Source organism: Heterocephalus glaber, unplaced genomic scaffold (assembly GCF_053883595.1).
Source record: "Heterocephalus glaber isolate CG9 unplaced genomic scaffold, H.glaber_assembly_v1.0 deba00001555, whole genome shotgun sequence".
In the NCBI taxonomy this organism is placed as follows: Eukaryota; Metazoa; Chordata; class Mammalia; order Rodentia; family Bathyergidae; genus Heterocephalus; species Heterocephalus glaber.
The window spans coordinates 10267973-10283706 of NW_028258346.1; the positions used below are offsets into that span (position 1 = coordinate 10267973).

General features: G+C 36.2%; 1 pseudogene; it reads right to left on the reverse strand.

Annotated features, from left to right (window-relative positions):
- Positions 1–8826: 8826 nt before the first annotated feature.
- On the reverse strand, positions 8827–10602 carry LOC101699569 (acetyl-CoA acetyltransferase, mitochondrial-like; annotated as a pseudogene).
- Between the last annotated feature and the right edge of the window lie 5132 nt (positions 10603–15734).

Genomic DNA, 15734 nt, shown 5'->3' on the forward strand with positions numbered 1-15734 from the left:
ATAAGATACTGGCAAACAGAATGCAGAAGATCATCAAGAAGATCATACACCCTGATCAAGTGGGATTCATCCCAGGGATGCAGGGATGGTTCAATATACACAAAACAATCAATGTAACACACTATATCAATAGAGCCAAGGACAAAAACCATATGATTATCTCCATAGATGCAGAAAAAGCATTTGACAAAATCCAACATGCATTTATGATAAAAACCCTACAAAAAATTGGAATAGATGGTCTCTATCTCAAACTGATAGAAGCCATCCATGAAAAACCAACAGCCAATAATATCATACTAAATGGTCAAAAACTGAAATCCTTCACACTAAAATCAGGAACAAGACAAGGATGTGCACTATCACCATGCTTGTTCAATATAGTTCTGGAAACAGCCACAGCAATTAGACAAGAGAAAGAAATAAAAGGAATAACGATAGGTAATGAAGAAGTTTAATTGTCTTTATTTGCAGATGACATGATACTCTATATCGAAGACCCCAAGAACTCCACCAAAAGTCTTCTAGACTTAATAACCAAATTCAGTCAAGTAGCTGGTTACAAGGACAACACACAAAAATCAATAGCTTTCCTCTACACCAATGACAGACTCACAGAGAGAGAAATAGGACAAATAATTCCTTTCACAATAGCATCCAAAAAAACTGAAATACTTAGGAATCATCCTAATGAAAGAAATCAAAGACCTCATCTCTGAAAACTATGGCACTCTGAAAAGAGAGATTGAAGATGATATCAGAAAATGGACAGACGTCCCCTGCTCCTGAGTAGGAAGGATTAATATAGTGAAAATGGCCATACTTCCAAAACTGCTATATAAATTTAATGCAATTCCAATTGAGATCCCAGAAGCATACTTCATAGACCTTGAGAAAACAATCCAAAAATTCATTTGGAACAAGAAGAGACCCAGAATAGCAAAACGCAATTTTAGGTAACAGAGAAATGGCAGGGGGTATCACAATCCCCAGCCTGCACCTATACTACACAGCTACTGTGATAAAAACAGCATGGTACCGGTGAAGAAACAGACCTGATGACCAGTGGAACAGATTAGAAGGTACAGAAACAATGCCAAACACATTCAGGCATCTCATCTTCGATAAAGGAGCCAAACACCCTCACTGGAGGAAAGATAGCCTCTTTAATAAATGATGCTGGAAAAATTGGGCTTCAACTTGCCAAAGATTAAAACTAGACCTATATCTTTTACCATGCACTAATCTAAAATCAAAATGGATTAAAGATCTAAATATTAAAATAGAAACTCTGAACCAGTTGGAACAGAGGTTAGGTAGAACCCTTGAAGACATCGGTGTAGGAAAAGATTTTATGAACCAAGCCTCAGTTGCCCATGAACTAGCACAAGCAATCAACAAGTGGGATCTCTTCTTATTTAAAGGCTTCTGCACAACAAGAGAAACCACCAACAGTGTGAAGAGAAAGCCCACAATGTGGGAAAATATCTTCACCTGCTCTTCCTCAGAGAAAGGTCTACCATCTCGAATCTATAAAGAACTTAAAAAGATCAGACCTCCCAAATTTAAAGACCCAATCCAAAAATGGGCATCTGAAATGAACAGACATTTCTCAAAGAAATAGAAATAGCAAATAACTACATGAAAAAAATGTTCAACAACAGTGGTCATTGGAGAGAAGCAAATGAAAACAACACTGAGATTCCACTTCACTCCAGAAAGAATGGCTGCTATCATGAAATCAACCAATAACAAATGCTGGCAGGGCTGTAGGGAAAGAGGAACCCTGCTCCACTTCTGGTGGGAGTGTAGACTGGTGAAAGCACTGTGGAAATCAGTATGGATTTACCTCAAAGAACTAGGACTGGAATTCCCATTTGACCCTGCTATTCCACTGCTGGGGATCTTCACCAAAGAATTAAAAGAATCATACCACAGTGATATATGTGCACCCATGTCCATAGGAGCACAGTTCGTAATAGCTAAAACTTGGAAACAGCCCAAATGCCCATCAATTGGAGACTGGACCAAGAAAATGTGGGTTTTTTATAAAATGGAGTACTACTCAGCCATAAAAAATGAGAAATTAGAGACATTTATAGCTAAGTGGATGCACATTGAGGCGATACTCTTAAGTGAAATAAATAGGTCACACATGAATAAATACCAAATAGTTTCTCTGGTTTGAGAAACTGAAAGTGTAAATAAGGACTAAATGTATAATAGGTAATGTGAAATAGGAAGAAAAGGGGCAAAGGGGAAGGAAGTGGGAGGGCCAGGGGAAAGGATAGAAGGGACTGGGTTTAATATGAGAAAATGGAAAAATAGGAACAAAATCTTTGTAAATAGGGAGGACTGGAGGGGTTGAAGGGAGGGCTGGGCAAGGGTGAAAAATAAAAACCAAGAGAGATTATGTAAAGGTGCATATCTCCAATGATGAATGTCATTATATTGTATACATAAAATGTACCATTGATTAGAGTGAATAGTCAACAATGGAAATTACGAAGATAAGGTCCAAAGGGGTAGGGGTAGTGGGAGGGGCAGGGGAAAGGAAAGAAGGGAAAGGAAAAATGATGAGAAATGGAAAAAATGGAAATAAAGTCTTTGTTAATAGGGAAGGGTGGAGGGGGTGAAGGGAGGGCTAGGAATGGGAAAAAAAATGAGAACCAAGATGCATTATGTAAAGGTACAATTCCCAATGAGAAATGTAATTGTGTTGTATACCTACAATGTACCAATAAAAGAATTTAATAAAAAAGAAAGAAAGCCTAAAACTATAAAACTTTAAGAAGAAAGTATAAGGAAAAATATTTATGAATTCAGGGTAGGCAAGCACTACCTAGGATACAAAAAACATGATGTATAAAAGAAAAAAAATGATAAATGGGATTCCATCAAAATTTAGAACTTTAAATGACATCATTAAAATGAAAAGTAGTCCTTAAAAAGATCATATTTACAATGCATATAAACTATGACCAGAATATATAAAGAATTCTTAGAGCTCATTAATAGACAACCCAATTAAAATGTAAACATAAGAAGATGATAAATAGCCAGTATTGCACAAGGAATGGTGTGCAACTCTAGAATCAGAAAAATACAAATCAGTACAATAAGATTGAATTATACACTCATTAGGAAGATGAAGTTAAAAGTTTTAAGAGCTTCATCATGACTTTTTCTTTTTGTTGGATTCTCCTCTTTTGCATTTAATTTGTCACGCCCAATGGCTTCATTCTGCTGGGTTTCCTGGGGTTGTGATCCACATTGTCTTTTCCTAGGGTATTGTCTAAAATTTGTTGGAGTGCCGGTTTGGTATTCATGAAGTTCCTGAGGTGCTCTTTATCATGAAAGTATCTTATTTCTCTAGCAATTTTGAAAGATAGTTTTTCAGGGTACATCAATCTGGGTTGGATGCTGTTTTCTTTCAGGGCTTGAAATACATCACTCCAAGCTCTTCTTACCTTGAGGGTTTGCATTGAGAAGTCTGCTGTGATTCTGATGGTCTTTCCTTTGTAGGTGATTTGTTTCTTTTCTCTCACTGCTTGTAGAATTTTGTTCTTGTGTTGGATTTCTGGAATCCTAACTATTATATGTCCATGTGTAGATTTTTTTTGATCAAGGCTAGCTGGAGTCCTATATGCCTCACTTATCTGTATGTCAAGTTCTTTTCCCCTCCTTGGGAAGTTTTCTGCCATCACTTCTGTGAAGAGTTTTTTTTATGTCATCTGCACTCTCTCCTCTTTCTTCATTGACTCCAATCAGTCTTATGTTATTCTTCTTTGCATCGTCTAGCTGCCGCTGGATTGATTTCTTGTGTTCCCTTACAATTTTAAAGCAATTTTTATTTTTCTGGTCACTAATTGCAATCTTATCTTCTATATTTCAAATTCTATCCTCCCTCACATTGGTTCATTCTGCTGTGCAGACTTTCAATGGAATTTTTAATCTCTTGGAAATCTTTTTGCATCTGTTTTATGGATTCCATTTGTTTTCTATCTTGGCATTTCATCATGTTCCTCAGAGTCTCTATTTTTTATCTGTGTCCTCTCTAGATTTATTAATCATGCCTTGCACCATCAGCAAAATCTTTGCTGTTATCTGAGTAATTATTTCTGATTTCATTTTTCCCAAATCCTCTTTTGTTGCCAGTTCAGAAACTCGAGGTTGTTGAGTGTCCAAGTGTTCCATCTCGTTTCCCTTTGGATTTGCTGTAGGTGATCTGGAAGTCTGTTTTAGAGGCTTGTTTATGTGTCTTCTCATTTCTATGGGAGGGGGGGTGGTGCTTCTGGCACCCACATGGCTCACCTTCTCTGCCCTAGGTGCTTGGGATGGCAGTAGGGGAGCTTCCTTCTGGGTTCTGGGACTGGCTGAGCTTCTCTGCCATAGGAGCCTGGGATGGAGGCGGGGATCTTCCTTCCGGGTGCTGGGAACAGCTCACCTTTTCTGCCCTAGGAGCCTGGGATGGAGGCAGGGAGCTTCCTTCTGTCTGCTGGGACTGGCTGAGCTTCTCTCTGTAATTGGATAATTTCTTGATAACAGCTATTCTTTCTGGGGTGAGGTGGAATCTCAGTGTTGTTTACATGTGCATCTCTCAAATAACCAGTGATTGAACATGTTTTCGTAACTTTATTTGCTGCTTTTACTTCTTTGTCTGAGAAATATCTGTTCATTTCAGATGCCCATTTTTGAATTGGGTCTTTGAATTTGGGGGTTCTGATTTTTGTGAGTTCTTTATATATTCTAGGTAGTGGTCCTTTGTCTAAGGTACAGTTGCTGAAAAATTTTTCCCACATTGTAGGTTGTCTCTTAGCTCTGTTAGTGGTTTCTCGTGCAATGCAGAACCTTTTTAATAAGATGAGATCCCAGTTGTTGATTCTTCTTGCTAGTTCTGATGCTACTGAGGCTTTGTTCATAAAGTCTTTTCCTATCCCAATGTCTTCAAGAGTCCTACCTAACTTATCTTCCAGCAACTTTAGTATTTCTCTTTTAATATTTAGATCTTTAAACCACTTCAATCTTAGTTTAGTACATGGTGATAGGTATGGGTCTAGTTTTCATCTTTGGCAGGTTGAAATCCAGTTTTTCCAACACCATTTATTAAACAGGCTATCTTTCCTCCATTGAGGGTGGTTGGCTCCTTTGTTAAAGATGAGGTGGCTGAGTATATTTCTGGATCTTCTAATCTATTCCACTAATCCTTGCTTCTGTTTATTTGCCAGTACAATGCTGTTTTTATCACAGTTGCTTTGTAGCATAGTTTCAAGTTGGGGATTGAAATACCCCCAGTCATATCTCTGCTGCATAAAAATTTTTTTGCTATTCTAGTTTCTGGTTCCAAATGAATTTTTGGATTGTTTTCTCTAGTTCTGTGAAATATATTGTTGGAATATCAATCGGCATTGCATTAAATCTATATAGTAGTTTTGGAAGTATAGCCATTTTCACTATATTGGTTCTTTCTACACAGGAACAAGGAATGTCTTTCCATTTTCTTATATCCTCCTCAATCTCCTTTTGAAGAATGCTACAGTTTTCAGGGTAGAGGTGTTTTACTTCTTTTGTTAGATTTATTTCTAGATATTCATTTTTTTGGACGCTTTTGTAAAAGAAATTGTTTCCCTAATTTCTCTCTCAGTGAGTCTATTATTTGTATATAAAAAGACTTTTTTTTTTTTTTTTGAGTATTGACCATATATCCAGCTACTCTACTGAATCTGTCAATTAAGTCTAGAAGTTTTTTGGGAGAGTATTTTGGGTCTTCTATGTAAAGTATCATATCATCAGCAAATAATGACAATTTAACTTCTTCCTTTCCTCTCTTTATTCCTTTTTATTTCTTTCTCCTTTCTAATTGCTATGGCTAATGTTTCCAGAACAATATTAAACAGGAGTGGTGAAAGTGGGCATCCTTGTCTTGTTCCTGATTTTAGCATGAAAGTTTTCAGTTTTTTACCATTTAGGGTTTTTCATAGATAGCTTTAATCAAGTTGAGATTAAAACCTTCTATTCCAATTTTCTGTAGGGCTGTTATCATGAATGGGTGTTGGATTTTGTCAAATACCTTTTCTGCATCTAGTGAGATGATCATATATGGTTTTTGTCCTTGACTCTGTTAATATAGTGAATTATGTTTATTGATTTACAAATGTTGAACCATCCTTGCATCCCTTGGATAAATATAACTTGGTCAGGGTGTATAATCTTCTTGATGACCCTTTGTATTCTGTTTGCCAGTGTCTCGTTAAGGATTTTTGCCTCTGTGTTCATTAGGGAGACTGGTCTGTAGTTCTCTTTTTGGATTGGGTCTTTCCCTGGTTTTGGGATCAAAGTAACACTTGCTTCCAGGAATGAATTTGGAAGCCTTGCTTACCTTTCTATTTCCTTGATGAGTTTAAAGAGTAATGGTAATAGTTCTTCTTTAAATATCTTGTAAAATTCAACAGTGAAGCTATGAAGACCTGGGCTTTTCTTTGTTGGTAAATTTTTTATAATATTTTCAATTTCACTCATTATTATTGGGGTGTTTAGAATTTCCATATCTTCTTCATTTAACCTTGGCAATTTGTATGTATCTAGGAATCTGTCCATTTCTTCTGTGTTTTCCATTTTACTAGAGTACAGGTTCTTGAAGTAAGTATTGATGATGCTCTGAATTTCTGCTGGGTCTGTGGTGACTTCACCTTTTTCATTCATAATTGCATGGATTTGAGCTTTTTCTTTCCTTTTGATAAGATTGGCTAAGGGTTTATCAATTTTATTGATTCTAAAAAGAACTCTTTGATTCCTTAATTTTTTGTATTGTTCTCTTAGTCTTCATTGCATTGATTTCTGCACTGATCTTTATAATTTCCTCTCTTGTATGATCTTTGGGTTTATCATGCTCTTCTTTTTCTAGGAATGTGAAGTTCTGCATTAAGTTATCTGAGTTCTCTGTTTTCCTAATATGGGCATTGATTGCTATTAATTTCCCACTTAGAACTGTTTTCATTGTGTCCCATACATTCCTTTATGTTGTACTGGTATTATCATTTACTTGTAGAAACTGTCTAATTTCTTCTTTAATTTCCTCTATGACCCATTATTTGTTCAGGAGGGTGTTATTTAATTTCCATGTGTTTGTGGGAGTTTGCAGTTTCTTATGCCATTGATCTCCCATTTTGTTGCACTATGGTCTGATGATACACGGGGGTAACTACTTCGATTCTTTTACATGTACTTAGACATGTCCTATGAACTAGTATGAGGTCTATTTTGGATAATGACCCATGTGCAGGTGAAAAGGATGTGTGTTCTCATTTTGTGCAGTGGAACACTATGTAAACATCTATTAAATTCATTTGTTCAATAGCTTGGTTCAGTTCTAGAAATTTGTTGTTAAGTTTTTGTCTAGATGATCTGTCTATTTGTGATAATGGTGTATTAAGATGACCCACTAGAATTGTATTAGAGCATTTTGGTTTTTATTTGGTCCAATAATATTTGTTTTGTACAGTTGGGGGCCTTCCTATTTGGTGCATATATATTTATGATTGTCATCTCTTCCTCTTGGACTATTCCCTTCACAAGGATGTAGTGACAACCTTTGTCTCTCTTAATTAGTTTGGATTTGAAATCTAATTTGTCTGCAAATAAGATTGCTATCCCTGCTTTTTTCTGTGTTCCTGTCACATGGAGAACTGTTCTCCATCCTTTTCCTTTCTGTCTGTGCATTTTGTTTTGAGTTAGGTTTGTAGTATACAGCATATTTTTGGATTTTACTTCTTAATTCATTCTGTCAGTCTATTTCTTTTGATTGGTGAATTGTGGCCATTAACATTGATGCTTATAATTGATAAATATTGACTCATCCTTGTCATGATGTTTTGCTGTTATTGGCTCTTTTATTTCTTATTTTTTCCCCCTTTCCCTTTAGTTTCTTACCTTGCCTGGTGGCTTCCCTCTGTTGGGCCTCATGGAGTTGTGACCTTCATTGTCTTTTTCTAGGATATTGTTTAGAATTGTTTGGAGTGCTGGTTTGGTGTTCATGAAATTTTTCAGGTGTTCTTTGTCATGGAAGTATCTTATTTCCCCACTGATTTTGAAACATAATTTTGCAAGATACTATAGTTTATGTTGGAAGTTATTTTCTTTTAGGACTTAAAATACTTCATTCCAGTCTCTCCTGGATTTGAAGGTTTGTGTTGAAAAATCTGCTGTGATTCTGATGGGTTTTCCTTTCTAGGTGATTTGTTTCTTTTCTCTAACTGCCTGTAGGATTTTATTCTTCTATTGGGTTTCTGGGATCTTGACTATTATGTGTCTAGGCATAGATATTTTATGATCATCACTAGTTGGAGTTCTATATGCCTCACTTATCTGTATGTCCAATTCTCCACCTCTGTCTGGGAAGTTTTCTACTGTTACTTCTGTGAACGGTGTTTTTTTTAATATCAATTGTACTTTCTCCTGTTTTTTCGTGTACTCCTTTCAGTCTTATGTTGTTCTTCCTTGCATCATCTAGCAGCTGATGGATTGATTTCTCATGGACCCTTACTATTTTGAAGAGATCTCTGTTTTCATGGTCCTTAACAGAAATCCTGTCTTCTATATCTGATATTCTATGTTCAGATTCCCTCAATCTGCTATGCATGTTTTAAATGGAGTTTTTAATCTCCTGAATATCTGTTTGAATCTGTTTTATGGATTCCATTTCTTTCTCATGTTGGCCGATCATGGTTTCCATTTCTTTCTTTTTTTTCATTTTTATTTTTAAAAGTTAAAATAGAAATTAATAATAAATGAAAGAGTTTAGATATTAGTTGCCCCAGGGCAGTCACAAAGGGCTGTCTCCTGAAACAGCAGAGGCTACAGCTTCTGAATCAGCAGCACAGAGGCTCCTCCTCCTTCATTGCAAATACTGGCAAGACCATATTCTCCATGCTTCAGGGTATGAGCCAGATGAACCACAATCCTGGCTGCAGACATCCCAACTGGATGCCCCAGAGAAACAGCTCCTCCATTAATATTCACTTTTTGGGGATCAATCTCCAGCATTTTAATGTTTGCTAGTACAACCACACTAAAGGTTTCATTTACTTTCCACATTGCAATGTCTTCTTTTTTCAGTCCTGCATCTTTGAGAACCTTAGGTACAGCATAGGCAGGTGCAACTGGAAAATCAATGGGGTCCTCGACAGCATCAGCAAATGCTGCTCTTCTTGGCAGCGGCTTAACGTTGAGCCTTTTGGCTGCATCTACAGTCATCAGAACCACACCAGCTGCCCTGTCATTCAGTGTGCTGGCATTGGCTACTGTTATTGTGCCATTTCCTTTTTGGAAAACTGTCTTCAGCTTTGGAATTTTACTAAAATCAACACACTTGTATTCTTCATCTTCTTTCACCACTACATCTGTTTTACCTTTTACTTTAATTGTGACAGGAATAACTTCATTTCCAAATTTTCCAGCTTCCTATGCTGCTTTACTTCTGGTGTAAGAGTTAATAGCATAAGTAACCTGTTCATCTCTTGGAATATTCAGCTTCTTTGCAGTATTCGCAGAACACCTGCCCATGTGAATTTTACTGTAGACATCAGTTAGCCCATCTTTTACAATCAGATCTTCAAGCTTTACCTCACCATACAGTGTTGCTCCTCTGTTCATTACATATGGAACACTGGACATGCTCTCCATCCCACCTGCCACCATCACATCCTGATGTCCACACATAAGATTCTGAGATGCCATCATGATGGCTTTCATAACTGAAGCACAAACCTTGTTTATGGTGGTGTATGGAGTAGTGTAAGACCGAGGGCCTTACCAAACGCTCCGAGGAGCTGACTGCAGTGAAGAACACCTGGGAGGGAACACACCGGACAAGTTGGAAAGTAAAACAGACCTTTATTAGTCTGACCAGACGGCACTCCCAAAGCAAAGTAGCTTAGAGAGGCAACTGGCTCAGAGTCCAAGGCTCTTTTATAGGGGTTGCAAGGTGAAGTTAGCAAGCAGAGATTACAAAAGAGAGATGCTGACATTTAGGGGATTTAGATAGCATGTTCCAGTACCTTTAGATAGTAGATAGAATGTTCCAGTACATTTCCTGTTTATGGGGAGTTGGGTAATTTCAAAGAACACTGTGCATTTCGTGAACCTTTGTTTTTGTTTTCCAGAAATGACATCATATGGTTTACTCAGAAGGGGAGGGGGAGTATCGAGTGAGGCAACATGGAGTAACCTTTGTTCAATCTCATATAGTCCCACAGTAGAAATAGGTAAACCTGCACCCAACACTGCTTGCCTTGTAGGGGCCTGTCCTGCACCTCCTTGAAGAACATTATCCATGTATGCTTCTTTCACTTCTTCTTTTGGAATCTCTGCCTTTACAATGGCTCTCTGAATTGAAATGTAACCAAGTTGAGTGGCTGACAGTGATGAAAGGCTGCCTAGAAAGGATCCAATGGGTGTTCTTGTAGCACTTGCTATAACCACTTCATTCAAAGTAGGTTTTGATACATAATTTTGCTCCATGTGTATTATTTCCTGCATCAGCCTCTGAAGCAGAGGGCTGCACCCGTGGATGCCCCCTCACAGAAGTACTGTCAACAAGGCCATGGTCGCAAGGAAAGGCTTTCAAGGGCAAAGACACTTGGATCGGGGCTCATTGCAACTTTCTCCACGGGTCGACCCATCCATTTCTTTCTTATGCTGTGCATTCGTGACTGCCAGCATGATTCTGAGCTCATCTATTTTTTTTATCCGTTTCTGTTCTAGAGCCTCTAATTATGTCTTTCACTCTGCTCACCATCACTGTAGTTATCTGAGAAATTATTTCTGCTTTGAATTTTTCTAGAGCCTCATTCATCTGTTTTGTTACTTCCTGTGCTATCAGTTCAGGGTGTCCAGGTAATTGATTATCAGACTTTTCCACCTCGTTTTCCCCAGAAATTGCCTTTTGTTGGGTGGAAGTCTGAGTTTGTGACTTGCTTAAATGTCTTCTCATTTTTGTTTTTAGTACTGTTAATTATAAGTCAATGAGTCTCTGTAAACCAGTCACAGATCCGTGTGATTCAGGCAGATTTCTTGCTGCAAGTCCCAAATTGAGCTCCCTGTCCTCCTTCAGGGTTGAACTATGCAAGGTTCTATTACAGGTTCTAGCTGACTTTCCCCTGAAAATAGTCCAGGTTCGAATGGGAGGTGATGATTCCTCCAACTTACCAAGTATAGTGTTCTGGTGTGCCTATATTGTAGAGATTCTCTTCACTTTTCCAGTGGGCTTCAGTTTTCATCAGGGATCCTAAGAGAGGCCCTCTCTCTTTACTTCTGCACCTCAGGACAATGGCCTTTATGTCCCCCTCTGCCTCTGTAGTATAGAACCATGTAACTGCACAGCCAAAAGTCCAGAGGCAGGAGGTGTGGTGCTGACTGTTGTTACAGGTGCCCCTGCAGCCAGGCTGGCAGCTGGTGGGCCTGCTAGGGGGTGGGGTGTCCTCACAGTCTCCTGGGATGCAAGTGCGCTGGTCAAGCCAGATGGAGCAGGGTGCAGCCACCCGTGTCTGACCACAAGGCCAAGCTGGCCTTTTGTCTTTAGTCTTTTTTATAATAACCATTTTAAAGTGAGGGAGGTGACATTTTATGTGTTTTTGATTTCCATTTTCCTAATAATTGGTGTTGGTGTTCAAGTACACATTAGCCATTTCAATGTGTTCTTTTTTGTTTTTGTTTTTTTAGAAATGTCTACCGAGATACTTTATTTTTTAATCAGAGACTATTTTTGTTTTATTTTTCCTGTTAAGCTTTTTGAGTTCCTTCTATATTTTAGATATTAACTCCTTGTTGAACTTTACAAATATTTATTTCTATTCTACAAATTGCTTACTTTTCATTGCTTCTTTTGCTGTACAGAAGCTTCTTAGTTTATTATAATCTTTTTTGTATAGTTTTACTTTTGTTAGTTTTGCTTTTTGGGTCTTATCCAAAAAATAGCATTGTCAATATTGATGAGTGGTGTATTTTCTTCATGTTTTCTTCTAGTATTTTTATATTTTCATGTCTTTAATATACTTGGAATTGATTTTTGTAATTAGTGAGAAATGGAGGTCTTACTGATTTTTTACATGTAAATATCTAGTTTATTCAGGATCATATACTGAAAAGATTGTCCTTTCTCCAATGTATGTCTTTGATGCCTATGTCAAAGAGTAAGTTACCATAGGTATGTGGATTTTTTTTTTTTTTAGTTTATCATTTTCCAATGATCTACTTGTCAATTTTCAAGTCAATAACTTTTGCTTTTGTCACTAGTCCATTGTACTCTGCTTTACAATCATGTTTATGATGCCACTAGCTTTATTCTTTTTGTTCAGACTTGATTTGTCTATTCAGGATCTTTTCTGGTTCCATATATACGGTGAGATTGTTTTTCTTTTTTTTTTCTATTCTGTGAAGAGTATCATTTGTATTTTGATAGATGTTGTTTTATATCCATAAACCACTTCAGAAAATATGGGAATTTTAATATTTATTCTTCCTGTCCATGAACATGGTATGTTTTTCATCATCCAAAGCAATTACACAAAGAAATGAAAGTTACCCAAATAGCAAAGGAGAAACTCAAGTTATTCTTATTTTCAGATTATATAACTTTATATAGAGAAATATCTAAATTGCACACACACACACACACACACACACACACACAGAAATGCTATTAGAACTGATACACAAATTCAGTAAAGCTGTGGAATAGAAGATCAACATATACAAATCAGCAGTTAGGTACCCAGATGGCTCTACTCTCAGCACTATGGGAGGCTAAGGCAGAGGGATCTCAAATTTGAGCCTGATCTGAACAACTTAATGGCATCCATTCTCAACACTAAAAATAACAAAAGGAAAAACAAAAGAAGCAGGGATGTAGCTAACTGTGAAGGTATCAGATTCAATCACTAAAACCCATAAGAAGAAAAGGGAATAGCAGGAAGAGGAGCAATAAACAGTGGAATCTTTATATACCAATAATTAATAATCTGATAAATCAAGAAAAATTTCATTCACAATAGCTACAAAGTCTAGGAATTAATTAAACAAATTAAGTAAATGATCTCTATAATGAAAAATCACAAAATACTGATGAAAGAAATTGAATAGATTGTAGACAATATTTCATCTCCAATTAAAGTCAATGAATTACAATTTATGTTAAGAGTAATAGCAATTACTATCAGCATTTACAATTCAAATTTTGAATATGGACTGTGTGCTATTTTAAAGACAATTTGATGTAAAGATTATTATAAAAACCAAATTAAGTAATATATATTTATCACCTGCACTTTACCATGAAACTACTTTTTCACAGAGAAAAAAACCACAAAATATTCTAAGAGGATCCTGAAGTATTGCATTAATAGTGAACTTATTTAGGGTTGTTTATAAATAGTTTAATTTGTAAAATTGAATCAAAATAAAAATATTAAAACTCAGTTTTACAAAGCAGTCCCCAGGTCCTGGAGGATAATCGAAGAGAATTTCAGACTTTTACAAAATTGAACTTCTGATGGCTTCCTGCTGCTATGTAATAATAAACTAATGTGACTCAAGTAGAAAACCACAGGGAAGATAGAACATCCAGAAGAAATTTAAATATGAAGCTTGAATCCAGGTTCTTATTATAGTTATTATCCTTCATTCAACTCCCATTTTTGCACTTTAGACCATATGGAATCTTCTGGGACTCAAAACTACGTTTTTGGGGAGAGGATTTAGCTCAGTGTTTCCGCCACCTGCCTTGCAGTCTCAAGGTCCTGAGTTCAAACCCCAGCACCAAAAAAAAACCACTACATTTTTATTCTGTCATTTGTATCCATTGGATATTTTACAAATAAGTAAAATGGTTCAAAATTACTTTTACTAAAATACATATGATATAAAACAATGGCTCATGAAGTGTAAAGATCGTGGCTATTTTTAACACTAGGTTCCTACTACATTTCTGACAAATACTCTAACATATCACTTATGAAGGTACAAAGTTTTGCACTGAAATTTATATATGATTACTTTCTGATGCTTCAATATGGTTTCACTGGTTTACATGATTTATTTTTATTTTGTTTGTACTGCCTTCATATCACCCACTCTGTGGTAAGAATTTGCTGTGATTAAGTTAGTGCTTTAAATATATGGCAAAGAACAAATGCAATTCACACGAATTAATTGTTTCTGACTTCATCATTTGTTGTGTTTATATTACTGGGCACGAATAAAATTTCATGCATAATACTGTTATATAAACTACCTGAAGATGAAAAACAAATGAACAAAAACAAATAAAAATCCAAGTGAAAAGTAAAAACAGTTGTGTAGAACCCTGAAAACTGAGTCATTCTCTTATATTTTCTTTGGTTTCATGTTCCACAAAATTAAAAGGTAAAACAACTTTAAAAAAAGTGCGATTGACAAAGGCCCTGGCCAGTTCCAGGCACTGATTTTTATTGGCAATCAGTTGGGGTAAAGGCAAGCTATGTGAAGTTTATATGGAAATTAATGTAAACAAGGTTCATAAAGGACAAGACAAAGCATTCTCGAATTAGGAACAGAATAGACAAAATATATGATGTAATTAGAACACTGTCCTTCTAGTAAGAAGGTTTTAGTTGTGAGAATGGAATTTGGGTGCAATTACTCAGACCTGGGCATGTAGGATTCGGCTAGACTCCTGTAAACAAGCCAATTGTGGGGTTAACTCTTTACAGCCTGCTTTGGACATAATCAATATTACAATCCCCTGCAAAAGACTTCACTAGTATTTATAGGAAATGTGTTATTCAATAATGTACATTTTTAAAGTGGTAGTTTAAAGTAACCAAAACATGGGAAATACTTAATCTAAATATTTAATGTATAAAATAATGAACTTTGAGTTCTTCCCCCCATTTTCTTCTCTCTTTAAAGAAATGAAAAATGACAAAGGAGAAAGGAATGGGGAAAATAGAAAAATGACCAAAGAGAAAGTGATTTCAAAGGCAATACACAACATGACATTTCAGTGGTATGTGTTTATATAAAGGATGCCAAAAGATCAGAAAGACTGACATATAAAATATGATGCCAAGACCTGGAAAAGCAAAAGGGCCAAAATAGGCAAGGAAAAAAGTGGAAAAGAGACAGATGTCATCACATTGCGGTGGAGATTATTTCTGATTACTTGAAGCCATGCATGAATGACTGTTCATTTAATATGGTGTTTGCTGTGACATATTACTTAACTGAGAAATTTTAATGGCATGATACTCATGATTTTGTCTTTGTACTTAGGACAAACAAGAAAATATTCTTAAGCCTTTGAAACTCAAGAACATTTTTTAAAACTCCATCTTTTATTTGGGGGCTTTAGATTGAATTTTCGCCATTTGTGTAACTCTGATCAAAGTTTTTCATTTCTGTCTGCAGATACCAAATTCTACCTGAGTGGATCCTTTTTTTCTTTCTTCAAATGCTTTGACAACAAAGACTAAAGAATTGGTTTTCTCCAAAATCTCCACTACAGCTACCTATTTAGAAGACCAAAGAGTTGCTTGATAATTTCTTAGATATTACCAATATTTTGCCATCATATATTATAGACCATTGCAATTTTAGATTCTAAGTTTTCTCTCTTCCTAGTAGATCACTGTCAGAAAAATCATATATAATTATTATTATTATCATTATCTTAATAGGATTACTTTAAAGCACTCCAACAA